The sequence below is a fragment of the Coturnix japonica genome, chromosome 4, assembly GCF_001577835.2.
Source record: "Coturnix japonica isolate 7356 chromosome 4, Coturnix japonica 2.1, whole genome shotgun sequence".
Taxonomy (NCBI): Eukaryota; Metazoa; Chordata; class Aves; order Galliformes; family Phasianidae; genus Coturnix; species Coturnix japonica.
This window is the reverse complement of record NC_029519.1, coordinates 14,927,808-14,944,948: the sequence shown is the minus strand read 5'-3', so window position 1 is coordinate 14,944,948 and position 17,141 is coordinate 14,927,808. Positions and strand designations below refer to the sequence as shown.

The 17,141-nt window shown below is 38.5% G+C and overlaps 1 long non-coding RNA gene across 2 annotated transcripts in view; it reads left to right on the top strand.

The window, feature by feature from the left end:
* Positions 1 to 17,141, top strand: part of LOC107312900 — a 315,686-nt gene that overhangs the window by 275,390 nt on the left and 23,155 nt on the right. For both annotated transcript variants that reach the window (XR_004307167.1, XR_004307166.1), the window contains one exon: positions 11,289 to 11,373. This is a non-coding gene — a long non-coding RNA (uncharacterized LOC107312900). The remainder of the gene's footprint in view (positions 1 to 11,288; positions 11,374 to 17,141) is intronic.

The following is a 17,141-nucleotide window of genomic DNA, read 5'->3' as shown; positions in this document are numbered from 1 at the left end:
TGATGCCATACTATAGGCTTTTTTTGTTTCTGATTTTAAGGAATAAATAAACAACTGACATGTATAATTGTTGTGCATAAAATGATGTGTGCAAAGGTAAATTCTGGAGATGTGGTGATATGCTGTAGCCATCTAAAGTCTGTAAACAGTGTCAAAGAGAAAGCGACTGTTGGTCAGTTTTTGATAGAATTTTGGAGGCCATCCTGTATAATAGCTGATTTCTTTACTTTTTATTCTCAATGCTTTGGATATTCATTGCTTGAAGCTCAAGTGGGAAGTAATGCTCTGATCATCAGCTACCAAACCAACACTTTTGGAAAGACAGATCTGTTTCATTCATATATTTTGCTTCATTTTCCCTTAACCAGGCTTTGGTGTTTTTAATAAGAGATGTTTTCTCTGTGGTGGCAGCAGAAGGTATTTAATTGTTCCTGGGATTCTGGGTAGGATCTGAAGCTGATGGTGTTTGTAGATTTCTAGAAAATGTGACAATGAAAAGTTGTCTTGACACCAACAATGGCATCTGTACAATTACACTTCAAATTCCCACATTTGACTTTCCAATATAACTTACAGTAATACAGGAATTATAGTAATACAGTCTTTCTAAAAGTAGAATCTGTTGATTCCTTACATTAAAATAATTAGTAATTACATTTTCTTTTTTTTTTTTTTTTTTACTAGAAATATATATATATATTTTCCAAGTAGATTGCAATTAATGTCTTTGTGTTCAGGTATGTCTACTATTAGAGAGCACTGAACTTCTAAGTTGCTTGGGAGTGCAAAAGCTAATACCCAAATCACAGATTTGTGTTAGCAACACCTGGGTTGGAATTACTTGCCAGTCTTTAGGGAATAATGAGTAGACAAAGGTTACTCCTTCCCTTCCAGCTGCTTTCTGGCCCCACACCAGGCAGTGTGGGCTGTTCTCAGGTTGCTGCTGTTGGCCTGATAAAGTACTGGGTTCTACCATCACATCCTCAGAAAACTAGATTCAGTGAAACTCGTGACATTCCCATAAGCAGGAAGGAGAGCATGTCCATAGGTTGATATCTTTGCTTAGGAAAGTGTTGCTGTTATGTCAAGTATTATCATCTGGTCTAACTCACTCTGGTTTGGTTGGCGTTGGTGATGGTCTTTGGCTTCAAAGTTATTGAAGTCAATAATGGGGCAGTCATTTGTAGCCATTGAAATCTTCAGAATACTTTGGTTACAAATATTCAAATCATAGTACTGTTCTGCATTTGAGTAGGCAGTAAAACAGGATGTAATACAAGCAGTGATATGAAAGCTGAATTTAGCATTTTGTAAGCTGATCTTCTTGTGTTATACAAATCAATGAGATGGATGACGGAGTTTCATTTCTTTTTCCTGCTCCCTTGCATTTCCCATACTCTGAGCAAAGCAAAGCAAACTGTAAACCTCAAACACTGTTTGTTTAGCTGGGTTCACTTCATTTTAAAAGAAACTGTATTAGCTCTGATACATCCTCAAGCTGTGCTTATGAGAAACAAACTAATAAAAAGGTTGAGATCTCTTGGTCTCTAAAAAGCCACTGTAAGTTATGCTGATGTGGGTCTTGTGCCACAGAGCGAGAAGAGAATAGTATTTTAATGTGAAATGTGTCATTTCAGAAGTGCTGATCACGTGGCCCATGGCTGATTGGTGCAGTGGTACAGTGCAAGCCCATTTGCCAGTTTCAGTGCTGGATGAGACTTCAGTCATGTATGCTTTATATGAGGTCCCAGTATGTTTTCACTATTAGTTATGCCAATAGCAGCATGTCTTCTATTACAGAACCTTGAAGTATTTGAGAAATGCTGTAGACAAGTACTGGGAGACTAATTTGCAGAAGATAAAGACATTTGTAAGTGAAACTTTGCCTAGATACTTCTCGTATTTTATTTGTTCAGCTTCAGACATCAGCCTAGGGCTTTATAACAAGTGATAAAAATTTATTATGTAATTTCCTTATTTAGATGACTCAATACCTATAAATCCAACTGATATGAATATGAAGTGATCTTGCACAGTAGCTGGAAATTAGGCTGCTTAGGTGACTGAATGTCAGTTCTGCTTTATGACATCAGGGGACATTTCACATATTTTGTTCTAGGATGTTGATGTCACATCATTAACAATTTAAATTAGTAAAACTACAATATTTTCAAGCATATGTATCTTTATTCTGCCACCCACCCCTGTTTCGTTTTTCTTCTGTGTAATTTCAACATAAGCCTTTAGATTTTTCTAATGTGCTCCCCGAAGGAGCTACATAAGTCTCAGGACCAAGCAGTTCTTGTTTAGTTCTTCACTGGAGCCCAGACCAGATGGTACGGAGAACACGCATCCCCAAGGAGCTTCATGAAAAAGTCTGTTGAGACCTATACACAGAGCAGCTCTACTGCCTGCAGTGTTTTCATAAATCCTCCAGCAGTTTTATCAGTCACTGTCTTTCACTGAGAGAACATGACAAATGTTGTGATGCTTCTAGTTATTCATTCCTTAAATTTGATTTTTAGACTGTTCTGTGCAACATCTTAGGGACTCAGTAGCATTGTCAGCCATAGCCATTCAAGTAATTAAACCTGATGTTTCTATTCTAGGGTTGGCTTTCTTTTTCCCAGTGATTTGGATGTAGGAGTTGAGTACATTCTTAGCAAATTCATTGATGGTACTTAACTGGAATGTGCTGTTGACTCTCCAGAAGGATGAGAGGCCCTTCAGAGGGATCTAGATATGTTGGAATGTTGGATAATAATCAACAGCATGAAGTTTGACAACTAGGAGATGGGGGGAGCATTGAATAAGCATAGTCAGACAATCAAAAGAAGTGTGGCCTCACTTTGAGTATTGTGTGCAGTTTTGACTTCTCAGTATAAAAACAGCATTAGGGTTCCTGAAAGCATCTAGAGGAGGGCAGCAAAGCTGGTACAAGGTCTAGGAGGAACATCCTGTGAGGAAAGGGTGGGGAAAAATCATTATGGTCCTTTTCAACACAGGCCATTCTATGATTCTATGAGAAGTTTGGGTTGTCGGATCTGGAGAAAAAGAGGCTTAGAGGTGAACTCATTTCTTTCTGCAATGATGGAAAGGAAGAAGAGGGAGGTGCCAAGCTTTCTTCCCTGGGAACTGATGACAGGATGCATAGAAATGGCACAAAGTTGCATCAAAGAAGGATCAAACTGGGCATTAGGAAAAATCTGCACAGGCTTCCTAGGGTGGGTGTTGATGCCCACGCCTCTCAGTGTTCAACAGGCTTTCATCAATGTTCTTTAACTTTTGGTTAGCCCTGAAGTGGTCAGGCAGTTGGACAAGATGATCTGCCTCTTTAAGTTCTGGGTATAATATTGTCCAACTCAAACAATTTATTTTAACATCATTTAATTTCCGACACAGTTGACTTGCTATATATTGGAAATTTCAATAGAGTATCAATAGTTTTTGAATCTAGTATTTTCAGTTTTTTAGAATTGCAGTATTTTTTGGAGCGTGGAGTAGAGTTCTGTTAAATTGCAAGCACATGTTTTTATGTGTTTAAATTAACAAAGCCTTGCAAACCTGCTAAGAGACCCAGACATTACTAATTTTACACTCATTCAAAATGATCTGCAGAGTGAAGTTAGAAATTTACCCCAAGAGTCTTGATTAACTAGACAACACTTAAGATAAATTAGTCACCTAAACACCTTCCTGCTTTCCTATGGCTTGTTTGATTAACTTGAAATCTTCCTTAGAGAAGGAGTGTGTTCTCTTGTGATCCAATAATAATGGCTTCAATTGTCAAGTTTCTTGTCAAGTAATATCATGTGTGTTTAAAAGAATGTGAAAAAAGTTAGAGAACAGCCTGAAGAAGGGACATTTTGGAATACAAAGTTGTATGGATGGACCTTTGGAGAAAACTCTTAACTTTCCTCTTAGCTAGAGAGACTGCAGACAACTATCCTCTTAGTCCACATAATTATTGTTTCATGAATCATGAAATGCCCTTCTCCCAGTATTGTGTGATGGGAAGGTTAATTGCAGACTTGTGTTTTAAAAAGTTCCTTGTAAATGCATTGTTTTTCAATTCACTGGCTCTCTCTACTAAGTGGAAAACACAAAAGTAGTGTTGACTTGTGGAATTTCTTGAAGGAGTTTTTCTAATTTCTCTTGAAAAACAAGCAAACTACTTGGGGATCTAACTTAGATACAAAATTAAGATGAGATTATGTCAGGATTCAAGCAATTTTAAGCAATCAAAAGGAAATGAAACTTTCCTTTTTAATGAAAGTTGACATACTGATATAATCATACATGTATAGTGGGCATTTCTGGGACTTTAAAACTGTCCTATGTATATTTTACCTTATTTTCAGTCTGACACAGGAACGAGACAAAAAAAGATGTACAAAAAATATTACTCAGAACCTCAGTTAAATGTCTATTTTAGTGATTTCGTTTGTTTTAGGACGGAGATAATCTGTCAAAGCAAATGTATTCGTCTGGTCTGCCACCTACATCCAGTTCTCATTCGCTCTTCCTCCTATCATGAATCATTTCAGAGTATTTTGGAGATTTGAGAACTTTCCAAAAAGATTTTAGGGAGCTACTTTATTTTGCCACCCAAGTGATTTTAACATAAGTAAGAGTTCTGTGAATCACTCACCTGTTCAGCTCTTTTTCAGTTTTCATTTACAGCTGCACTAACAGAGATGACTTGTTCACTCTTTGTTTCCCAGCTCCAAGTTTATCTGCTCTTTATTGTGAATTACTATTGCTGTGTCTGTTAAATCTTTCCCAGCTGTAAAAAGAAAATCAATATTCATTTGACGTTTGCAACAGGAACCCAACACTAGGTAGAAATGTAATGATTTTGCTGTTGTCAGCACCAGTCCAGAGCTGAGCTGATGAACAGAAATTTAGTGGGATGGCTAAAAAAAGCTTGTTAGTATTCCTTCTGCTAACCCAAGGAAGAAGTGGAGATTTGAACAGGATAAGAACATTTTCTGATCAGAAACTTTGGCTACGTAGCACCTGATTCAAGAGGATTTTTAAAAAGTATTTATTGAATTTATAGTTATAAGGAGGACCTTCACTATGCTGAGTAATGCTTTTGAACTTTTCCCCCCCTGACTTTGTCATTAAGCTATTCCAAGTGAGTGAAACAAAGGTCTGTGCTGCTTTGACTTTTTCAATTTTCTCGCTTTTCTTCCTGAAAAATAGAGAACCGGGAGGCCCATTAGCTTCTGTCTTTGATTAAGACTTTCTCTTCTCCTAAAGGTACAAAGATTCTGGGTTCTGAAGAGAAAACATGCTAGGCTTTCTTTTCCTTTAAATAACTATATATTTTGAACTGGGGAGTCCTGTTTTCAAAAAAGCTTAATACTCTTTAGAAAAAGGTCTCAGCATATTTGTAAACAAGGTTGAGTCTCTTTTTTGTTTGAAAATTCAACTACCCATAAAATGGAAACGATATTTCTGTGTATAATGTAAGCGCTGAGTCATGGGAAATTAATTCATTGATAAGAAGCATCTAAAAATCATTGCATAGCAGCCATTATAAGCTGCATGGGAGAGATTGCCTCTAATGTCGGAGTTAGCACTGAGAGGTAAATTAGAGGTTCATTTAGCTACTAAAATCAGATTGCTTGTTCTCTTACTCTTTCTGTAATGTTTATCTGTTCTTTATATTTTGACTGCATAAAACTGAGGTAACAAAGATAAAAAATATAGCTAAGATAAATATACAATACTGAAAATAGCTGTTACTCGTGAGAACTGAAACCCATTCTAGGAAAGATTTGCACCTGGTCCTTTAAAGATGGAGAGCTAGCAGAAAGAATAAGAATGTATGAAATGGGAAGAAAAACATAGTCCTTAGAGGCCCACACTACAGATCTGAGAGCCCAAGGGGAAGAGCATCACTGTGGTTCTTGTTGACACTGACTGCCTTCTCCTGTGAGCATCACTAAGGATTGCTGGAGGAAGACAGCACCTCTGGCACTGAGGTGGAGGGCAGTCTTATGGGTTTCAGCAAAGCTTCTGCCTAAACTGCCATTGTATTTCCCTACTCATTTGAAAATAAGAGAGGAAAAAAAAAAAAGTTTCATCCATCACTTCATTGGACACCACTCAAAGAGTATGAGAAAAGAAGGATTAATTTAGGAACTTCTTGAAATCAGACCGAAGGGATTTAAAAGCAGGAAGGTGAGGGGAAAGAGAGGTATCAAATGAAATCAACTGTGCTCCTTGTAGAACCCAGGCTGTTCCTGCTGACTTATCAAACTGTACGTCAGACATGGTTGGAAACTTTTCTGGAGATTTAATTGTTTCAGTCTATTGCTCTGATTTTACTCATCTCAAAGACTTTTTTCATGCTTTTTATTATTTCTAATTATCCTGTTTGTATTTTGTTGAGATCATAGAATCATAGAAATGTGAGGGTTGGGAAGGACCTTCAAGATCATCTAGTTCCAAATCTCTGCAACAGGCAGGGTTATAAAGTGTTAGATCAGGCTGCCCAGAGCCCCATCCAGCCTGGACTTGAATACTTCCAGAGATGGGGCATCCACAACCTCTCTGGGCAGCCTGTTCCAGAACCTCACCGTCCTCTCTGTGAAAAACTTTTCTCTAATGTCTAATCTAAATCTCCCCTCCTTTAGTTTAAAATCATTTCACCTTGTTCTATCACTATCTGACCATGTAAATGTTGATTTCCCATCTGTTTATAATCTCCCTTTAAATATGGGAAGGTTGCAATGAGGTCTCCTTGCAGCCTGCTCTTTTCCAGGCTGAACAAGCCCACCTCCATCAGCCTGTCTTTGTAGGAGAGGTGCTTCAGACTCCTGAGCATTCTTGTAGCCCTCATCTGGACCCTCTCCAAAAGCTCCACATCTTTTCTGAGTTAGGGGCCCCAGACTGTTGGCCTTCCAGGCTGTGAGTGCGCACTGATGGCTCATGTTAAGTTTTCATCTACCAGGACCCCCAAGGGTCATTAGGTTTAAGTGGGCCCACCTTTTGAGTTTGTCAAGGTCCCTTTGGATGTCATTCCCTTCTTCTGTCGTCTCAACTGCACCACTCAGCTTGATGTCATCTGCAAACTTGCTGAGGGTGCATTCAATCCCATCATCTGTGTCATTGATAAATATGTCAAAGAATTCCAGTCCCAAGATCAATACTTAGAATATATTTAGAAAAGTGTTCTACAGTTTTAAAAATGAGTGTTCTTCAAACAAACTTTATGCAAAGTTGTCAGAAACCCACGCTACTGGTTAAATTGTCAGGTAACTTTTATTTCCTATGAGGAAGAAGTCATATATAGATAGTATTTGTAAGATGATTCATGTATTTCTTGCTCATCTCCCAACTGCTTTCCTCCTACAGAAGATACAAGACACAGTATCTCCTACAGAAATCTGTGCAAGTTAGTCTCACGCATTTTTTTCTCTCAGACAGATACATGAATAATCCAGATGTATACAGATTAAAATATTTTGATAAGGAATAAAGTCATAGTATATTTTTTGATCCAGTAAATCTTTTACATTCCTCCTCAGCTGGAGCAAAGCACTTTAACAATATCCTTAAGATTATTTCATTGTTGTGTGGATGGATGGTGTTATGTCTTTTTTTGAGGATTAGTATATGTCAGTTTCTTAAGTGTAAGCAGAATATCTTCCTTTTTCAATGGTATGTAAGCATTTTAAAAATATCAGAGAGCTGGACTGACTTCCAATAACTAGAAATGTTGTCTATATCGCTTGCTTTTTGACAACATACTGGTGCAGTGTCTGTTGTGCAAATAGAGCATGTTGAGCACAAAGGGTCCAGTTCCGCCTGCTGCTCCAATTGGACAATCCCATTAAGTTAAACAGAAATTCTCATGCGGGATTAAGACTTTGCTACACTATGTTGGAAAATATATTTTATCATATGAAGAAGATAATTTGAATAGACTGCATATTGTTATATATGAGAAAGAAGGGAAAATTTGGAAAAAGTGATCATAGTTCTTATGTTTCTTTCATATCATTGAAATGAAGGTTTGCAATGTGTATGCTGTTTAATAATATGACCACCAGTATATGAACAGTGGCAGGGATTTTTTTAAACAAGCTCCAGAGTAATATTTTAATATTCATTAATAGCATGCAGTGACACTGAGGTGCATTTATCCTATAAATTGGCCTGCACTGACACCGAAAATCATCTAATATAATGACAAAAAGCCCTTCCAAAAGATAAAGTGATTCAGCTGACAAACTGGCAATTACTCCCACAGACTTTTCAAGTCTGTCTTTAAATAAAACATTTGTTAAAACATTTTATGCTATGTACCTTGTGTCACTGGCACCAGGATAAATGCTGCATTATATTCTATCAGTTACTTTCAATTAAAGATATTTCAAAGAATGTTGATATAATTGGAAGAGGTTTTTAGGTTTTTGGATCTATGAAGTTTCATTTGGTGTAATGACTAGCAAAGGCTAATGAAGTGGATGTGTTAATTTAATGACAACAGATTTTTAGTCATTCATAAAAAATATGCGAGGGCTGCTCCAAAAGCATTGCCTCCTATTTTATTCTATTGGCCCATGATTTCAGAGCTGGATATTGGTGGTATGTAGTATGGTATGGCAGCAGAGGGGCACTCTGACAGAGTGCTGTCTGACATGGGAGTGTGTATTGAGCAAAAGGGTGGGACTGAATTCCTCCATACAAAACCAACAAACAAGCAAACAAAAAAATTAAAAAATAGAATAAAATAAAAATTGCGCCCACTGACATTCATCCATGTTTGCTGAAAATTGATGGAGACCAGTTAGTGGATGTGAGCACAATGAGGGCTGGGTCGTGTGTTCCTGTGGTGACAGCGATAGTGGTAGACTGTGCTAGTAGAGTAGCTTGTTCATCTCTGTCAAAAATGCATAGCTGGTGGTAATGATTATGAAGAAAAGCAGTTTTTTATAGCTGAGAATTTGCTCAATAAAGCTGTAGTTGTTTCCAGAGAAATAAATAGGAGGTATTACTTTCAGAGAAACCTACAGTACATCCCATTTATTACTTCCTAATCACCATTGATCATAACCACTACTAAGAGTTAAAAAAGAAAAACAGATTGAATTGGCTTTGCTTGTCCTCCTCCCAGTTTGTTTGTGCCCTGTACAGAGGAAAGGCATTTACAGCAAATGAGTCATAGATGTAGAGCTCTGTAATGCTTTGGTTGCTGTTTCCAGCACACGGGCTTTGGGATGACAAGGCATGTTGGCCAATGAATGGTACCAGAAGAGATTAAACTGGTTAGTGTAGCATAATTTACTAGCCAGCTTGCAAACCAATTATCTGTCCCTGCATTAAGTTTTTTGACACTGTAGAAAAAAGAGATCACATTTCTAAAGCTGAAGCAGGGTTTGCTGAGATAACTTTGCTTAACTAAAACATTGTGGTTAGAAATAAGATTTGCACAAGGCTGCTTTTACATTCTGGAATCAGTCTGTGAAGAAGAGAGCATCTAAAAGATTATCTTCTTTTCCCCATGCTTTAAGCTTTGTTTCTTGTTCACCTCAGTTGCAAAAGGAGGAGTGAGTAGAAACCAGATCTGTCCATGGTGAGGATGCAATGGGAGCTTATGACTCTGCCAAAAAAACAACCACTAAATGCAAGGGTAGCGCCTTCCAGTTGCAGCTTTCTTAATAGTCATCATCAGGAAAGTCCCTTTTGGGGACTGCTGGATTACTGCCTCACAAGGAGCTGGCACATTCAAGACAAAGAGCAAACTGCAGCAGAGCCCAGCACATGGAACTGCTGAGAGAAGCAGAAGTTGAGTATTGCAAGGGAGGCTGTGCCAAAGACTTCCGGCTCAGGAGACAGATTTCTCGTTTTTAGAAGTCCAGTATAAAGTGAGGAATGAGTGTTTTTTAGAGTTGTAACAGCTTACAAAATAGCTGAACGATTAAAGAAACAAGACTAGGAATGCTGTGGAGTAATTATCTCTGAAATTTTCCAGACATTTTAATTGAATAAAACCACGTACCAGTACTTGGCAAAAATGAGATAAGATGGTGCCACGAGAGACTGTGTCTATTATTGCAGTGTTTTGCACAAAACTCTTCAATTACCTTTTGAGAACTTTTGAATTTCAACTTTCTTCGTGGTCATTAATTTATAATCACTCTAAGATCACCTACATGTGGTAATTTAGTATTCTTTGAATTTTTAATGCCTCTTCAAGATTGATATTTATAATGTGTTTGTAATGTTATATTTGAAAGCCATTAAGCAGCGTAGTAACAAAACAATGTAATATTTCTGCTGTGGCATTTTCAATAACGGATGTGACTGTTTCTCTGAGGAAGAAGGAAACCTTGGGGTGTCTTGAGAGTCTCTGGGTAACAGAAAGGAATTTGGGATAGCAGGGCTCCAGAACTTATTTGTAACAAGTTTACTGGAAGTTAGTAATTGGTTCAAGAGAACATGACTATCATCCAAAACATGCATAAATATATTGTTCTCAGGAATGGAAATTGATGAGCAAAACTAATTAACTTGTGAGCTGATGTGGAAAAGTAAATCCAAACCTTCAATTTAAGTCTAAGCAAGACCCTGACTATATACATGAAGATACTGTCCTTTGCCTCCTATTTCTTTTCTTTCCATTTGTTTTCACTGTCGTCTTTAATGTCTGCACAAACACTGTAATGCATCTGGAGCTTTGTATAAGTAGTAATAATACCTCCAACTGACGTTCCTAGAAATGACAGCTTCTGAAATACAGCTGGTCGTATGAAATATAAATCTTTCTTATGAATCTTTGCAAATGCCACTTCTCCCCTAGATTTGTCTGCTACTTTTCAAATTCATGGTCTCTGTGGTTTGGTTGCCACATCTTTGAAACAGCATGGGATAATCAAAGTTGTTCTCATTGGATTCCATTAAAATCTCTTGGAGAAACCTCGGAGGCTTTTAAAAGGCGATAGACTGCATATCTCCAGTGCTGTTGAATTTCTCACAGCTCTGGCATGGGTTTCAGATAAAGGACTGCGCAGTTCTCTCACTGGGGTACCAGTGTCAATCCAGATGAAAATCCAGAGGATGCTTGCTTATCAAGTGACCACAGAATAAAGAAAATATTGTGCAAGTAATGCTGACCCTTTCAACAATGTTTGCATAGGCTACTGGCTCTTTACTTACATTCTGTACCCCCTCGAACACTGTCTTATCGTAAACAGGATGACTATAAAGAAATGAAAGTTGAACTAGGTAACTTAAATGTGTGATTTTTGTGTCTGATTTTCCTTCTACAGGAATACATGACTGTGTGGGGCAGCTGATGGGGGATTCTGAGGCTCTGAAACAGGACAACCAACCGTGAAGGCAACTGACATTCCTGTGAGTATGCTGTTTTGGTGCCAAACAAAAAATCCCCTGAGATTTCCAGGCAATCGTTAGATTAAATAGAACAATCAGGCTAAATTAATGTAGTTTATCAGTCAGATGACTCAGAATCTTTTCATGAGACTTAGAGTACACTTGAGTTATGTAGATGGTTTTCATTTCCTAGCAGGAACTGGATCTTCATTTATGGTAAGTCAGCATACTTGCATCTGCTGAGGCTCTTTTTCTATATCCCAAGTGAAATCAAGTTTGCAATTTGCTGGACAGACAGAAGTGCGCAGAGAAGTAATTGGTGTTCTGTGTTCATTTACAACTAGGCTGATGTGCTGTAAAATAAAGCAACCATTGGAAATGTCTACATCTGAAGCTATCATTTAGAAGAGGTTTGGAAAATGAGCTTCTTTGTTATTGTGAAAAATGATTTTTCAGATCATGCTGCAGTCTGAGCTGTAGGTAACATAAGGATTCTTTCAACTTAGCAATCTTAATCAGATACCCTCCTTATTTTTACAAAATTAATATCTATGCCATAGTGATATAAATAGTGTGGTGGTTCAGTGGTTCCTTCATTTTAGTTTCTTATCTGAAAGTACGTTTGACTTTTCCCTCCCCTTTTCTTTGGAAAGCCTGATTTTAGATCTTAGAGCTGAAAGCAAACCCTCCAATAAAACAGTTTTTGTTTCAGTATGTCTGGAACTGGAGACTAATATACTGAGGAGTGACAGTGAAAGTACTTGAAGCTTTGGAATATTTGCCCTGAAAGTATGAGTCAGAGATGCACAGTTGAAAGACAATGCTTAAGAAAACAACTGACTCCTGTTGTGGATCTTGGTATACTTGTATTGCCTGAAGTACAGTGGAATCCATGTTTTGCTGCAGTTCTTTGGATATACAGCTTTGATTACATGTTTTAATAATGTGCTTTTACATTGTACGGGAAGAGCAAAAGGGAAGCTTGTTTATGGGCAAAGGCTTGTGCAGCACTGGTCATAGGGTGCACCAACACACACTGAGTGGTTTGGGTACAACTAAAACCTGCAGACATTTAAAGGAAGTGTCAGACCCCATGGATTAAATATGGAGAGAATACCTAGCCTACAAGTAATGTTCTCTAACAGTATGGGTGATAGCTTATTAAGGCTTTTCTAGGAAAATCCCAAGAGAAAGGGAGAAGGGCAGAAACACCAGGGTGTAGGCTCTTGAGCTGTATTCTAAACTGTTGGCAATAAAAGGTGGGATAACTGTCTGTGATTCTTACTGTTCTTAATGGACCAAGACCACATAAAATTAAGAGACCTGTGGGATTTGTAGCGCATCAGGCTTTAATGTTATTTATACATCCTGCAAGAGTCAGGTAAGAATGCAGTTAGTCACAGGCATGTTACAAATACATGCTAATTTCTGTCAATGGTCATGTTCTGAAAATCATACATTTTTTTATGCATGGCAAATTGCTAAAATAACCTTTCTAGTTATTTTAGCGCAGTGGCTTCCTCACTGAAATAGCACTAGCAGAAAGGTCTTCCATTTTAGCATTTCCACCAAGACTTTGAAAGCTCACAGTGAAGAGGGATGTGACAGACACTGCATTAACATAAAGCCCAGAATACTTATCTGCTTCTGCTTCCCAGGCATGCAGTCACTCAGCTTCCTGTAAAACCATAAGGAGACTGGGATCTGTTATCAGCTCTTTTGGGCAGAACTTCAGTACAGAGTGCTGTGCTTAATATTGCTTATCGCTAATTTTGTGCATGATAACTGAAGCATGAACAATATGAGAGTGGGAAGCAAACTAGATCTATAGCTGCATAGTCAAGCCTATCAAAATATATTGCTGAGCTCTCACAGCCAAACAATTCTGCAGAATATCAGCTGAAACAGGGCGTTCCAGCTCACTGGGCCTCTGCTTACCATATGCTTGTGCAGCCTCACCTGTAATAGCAAATAGCTGTGTTCAAGGGTTGCATGCGTTAAAAATTAAGAAGGGATGCTGAAGTGAACCTGCACAATACTGAAAATCGATAGGTTTTGTTGCATGCTGTGTCTTACTGAGTTGTCAGGCAATGACGATGAAGTAACTCCTGCTGAAATCACCTGTGAGTAAGGACCGTATATTACTCTTAGACTTATATATATGCAAAGTCATGCTGCAGAGACTACTCTGAAGAAAAGAAGCTCTTCTTTGTTCATTCTCCAAGAAAGTAAAAGAATGGTGATATTACTACACAGCTCACTTGTTTAAGCAGATAACGTTTTCTCCTTTAAAATTAACCTGTGCAGGAGAAATCATCTGCATATTTTGAGAGTGACCCAACTGTAGCCAGATATTGTATCAGAGGATGTAAGATGTCATGACAGTCTGTGCATCCTTCATGAGCACGTTAGCTCTAGGTTACACCTTAGAAGAGTGAGGAGTCTGAGGGCGATATTTGCTCTTAACATAGAAGCTCTTAATCCCCCTGAATTGTATCCATTTCTCACAAAGGAAAACACTGAAAATAATAATGTCAAAAGGAAAATATTAATCTCTTGTGTTATAATAGATCATCTAATACAAGATTTTTTTTGACAGTCATATATAACTGCAAACTATTTTGGGGGAGAATTAATACATAAATGCTACGGTTAAACTATTGGGAGGAAAGAAATGATGTTTATATTTCCCTGTTCAGTTAGTAGTGAAAGACCTATTTGCACTAAGCCTGTATTTAGACCAATTAATTTAAAAAATTCAGCTAGGTAGAGTTGATCTTCACGTAGTACTTTTCTCATCCGTAAAGCAAGGGAATCTTCAAAAGGCTTCCAGACTCATGGACTGCAGCACAGATAAGCCCAGCAACTCTCAAGGGTCTTACAGTTTCACATAGGACTTTCTCTCAGGGGGAGGAGGATGTTTTGATTTAATTCCAACAAAAAAGACTTAAAGCAAAGAGAGTATCGCCTTGTATTTACCTTGCTTTCCTTTTTGTCTTGGTCCTGTTGCTACAATTGCGTCTGAGCAAATGGCCCCAGGCACCTGATGAAAGCATTGGTGGGTGACGTTTCCCAGGAAGGTCAGGACCGGATTTCTGCTGAAGTGTTAGAAGTTAAAAGGACACAGTTGAGAAGCAAAGCGATGAAGGAAGTTGTCATTCCTTGGTGTGTGCTGCAGTCAGTGCACTGAAGCATCTGAATGTTCTGCTGTGAGTTAAACATAGCTATGCTGCTGGTGGATAATCTCTACAGAGGATACCTCCCTGCTGGCCACTGCTTGGGAATCCAGGTGTGGAGAGGCAGTGGAGGATCAGCTCCCTGGAGCATCAGCTCCCTGGAGCTCTGTTTAATAAATGTGGGTTTATGCCCAAGGGTGATTTAGATAAGCATGATCTCAGGCTGTTCAGACGTAACGTTAGACAACACATTTTCTGCCAAAAATGTGTTTCCCTGTTCTTTCTAAATATTGGTGTTCCTATGATAAATTCTGATCCTAATGACATTTTTTTCCTCTTTAAATGTGCCCTTCCGATAACACTGAGGGCAGTAATAAGCTGGAGCCAAGTGCAAGTCAAATAAATGGGTGATTGCTGGAGGAAAATATTAGGAACTGCTATAATATAGCATGCCATTAACAGCATTTTATTTTGACCATAAAAGGCAATAATTATTCTTTCATGAATATTTCAGAAGACCAGGGCAGGTTATTGGGATGGGATGAGCTAGGAAATTTCTCGATTTAACTGTACCTGATTCATATGAGAAACCTTGGCAATGCTGCTTTCCTTTTTAAAGTAAAATTTGCCATTTTGGCCCAAATAATTTGTTTGAGAAGTATGTTTATACTATTTTGATAAGCTTTTCCTTCATCTTCCTAATAAGCATATGTGTAGGCCAACACACATACATGAAAATAAGCATATAGCGTAACTTTCAGTGCAGTAAGCATCTGAAGTAAGTATGTAAGAGAGCTCTGTAGGCCATGGCACCAATTTCATGCTTAATGGAAATCTTGCATTGCTTAGGCCATCCTGATAACCAGAATAAAATGATGAATTTGTTCACATTAATTAAACATATTACCTAAATGATGCATTATGAATGCTCTTATATCTTTACTGTTTTTAATTTCCATGTTATAAAAGGGTTTGCAGAACAAGAGATGTGCTGTGGAGGGGAAAGAATTAGAGAATTCTTTGAATGTTTTAAATAAAACATTCCGTGTGGTTCCTTTTTACTTGGAGCAAAATTACAGTGCACCTAAAAGAAAGCAAAATGTCTATCAGAATAACAAAAGCAGTATTACTGGTGACCCCTACAGAATTCCAAGCAAGTGGGTTAATCAGGTCTTTTTGCAATACACCACTCTGAACTTCAACACAAAGTAATTAATTGCAGGTTCCAGTGCAAAAATGCAGCAAATATCGTCTTTGGATTTGTGCTTCTTCATACCATGCTAATTAGTTCTTTTTAAACTGTGACTCTGTAAATATGTAGAGGGGTGGTAGAGCAAAGCTGACATTTAGGAGGTCTGGCCACAACCTATCTGATAATCTGGTAGACTCATATTACCATACAAAAACATGTTTTCTTTGTTGCTTTGCTGTAAGGCTAAATAAGCTGTAGCAAAATCCTGGTGTGTTTTCATCTTTGTGTAGTTTGGGGCTGTTCCCCATGCTGAGGCCATTGGGCTGTGCTGGTAGACATGGCTGTGCTGCAGGGGGAGGGACATATCTCATGCCAGGAGGAAGCCTGCAGTGACCCCAGCCCTTCTGGTGTCTGCTTGCTCCCCTGTTGTGCTTCATTGTATTTCTGGGCTTCATCTCAGTCCCTCCAGGATTAAGCCTGAAGCACATTTGGAGGCCTGGACAACCCTGTCCCCTGCCTTCCTGGGTCCCACCTACGCAAGTGCGTGGAAAGCTAGAACTGCATACGCTGGGCAGATACAAGACATAGTTAAGCATGCTATCACTACTAAAATAATAATATATATATACACATACATATATATATATATATATTAACCAAACCTGAAAGAGCAATCCATAAACGATGAGTTCTATGATGGGATTATGTGAGTACAGCTGGATATTAGGTTTATTATTGCAGTATAAAGGTTACTTTAATTTTATGAGGGGTCTATTCTTCCTAGATATATAGACAACATAGAGAAATGCCTTATAAAATGGGTTTTGTTGTGGCCCGAAGAAGCAGCTTATCACAGGTCAGTAGAATATTGCATTGATCTCTTCTGTAGATAATGAGACTGCCTGGGAGTAGCAGTCTTGTCACATGAAACAAATCACCGATGACAAATCAAACATAATGGAGAATTTCATGTTTATTTTGAACCAAACTGTCACAGAAGGGCAGAACCCTGGTTCAGCTGGTACCAGGGCAATGGGAGACTCTTCAGTGGGGAGAGGATGGACTCTGTAAATGGGGGGAAGCATCTGCTGCACTGGTAACTGGATGGCCAAAGATGATACTCAGTGCTCAGCAGGATGGCAGAGGAGGTGTCCTGCTGCTCCCTATCCTGCTGTGGGGCCAGTGCTGTGATGGGATGCTGTGCAGCACCCCGCTGAGCCCAACAGCATAGTGAGCAGCTAGCACTTCTCTGCCTCCCTGGCAAAGGATGCTTGTTGCTAAGAGTGCTATTGAAACAGTAGCTAGGCACCAAGTGAGTACATGCATCTTATTGTGGTAGGTGAAAGGCTATTACCAAAAATAAAGTATGTTGGCACACTGCGAAATGGCAATGCTTAAAAGATGAGCAGGGCTTTTGTTCG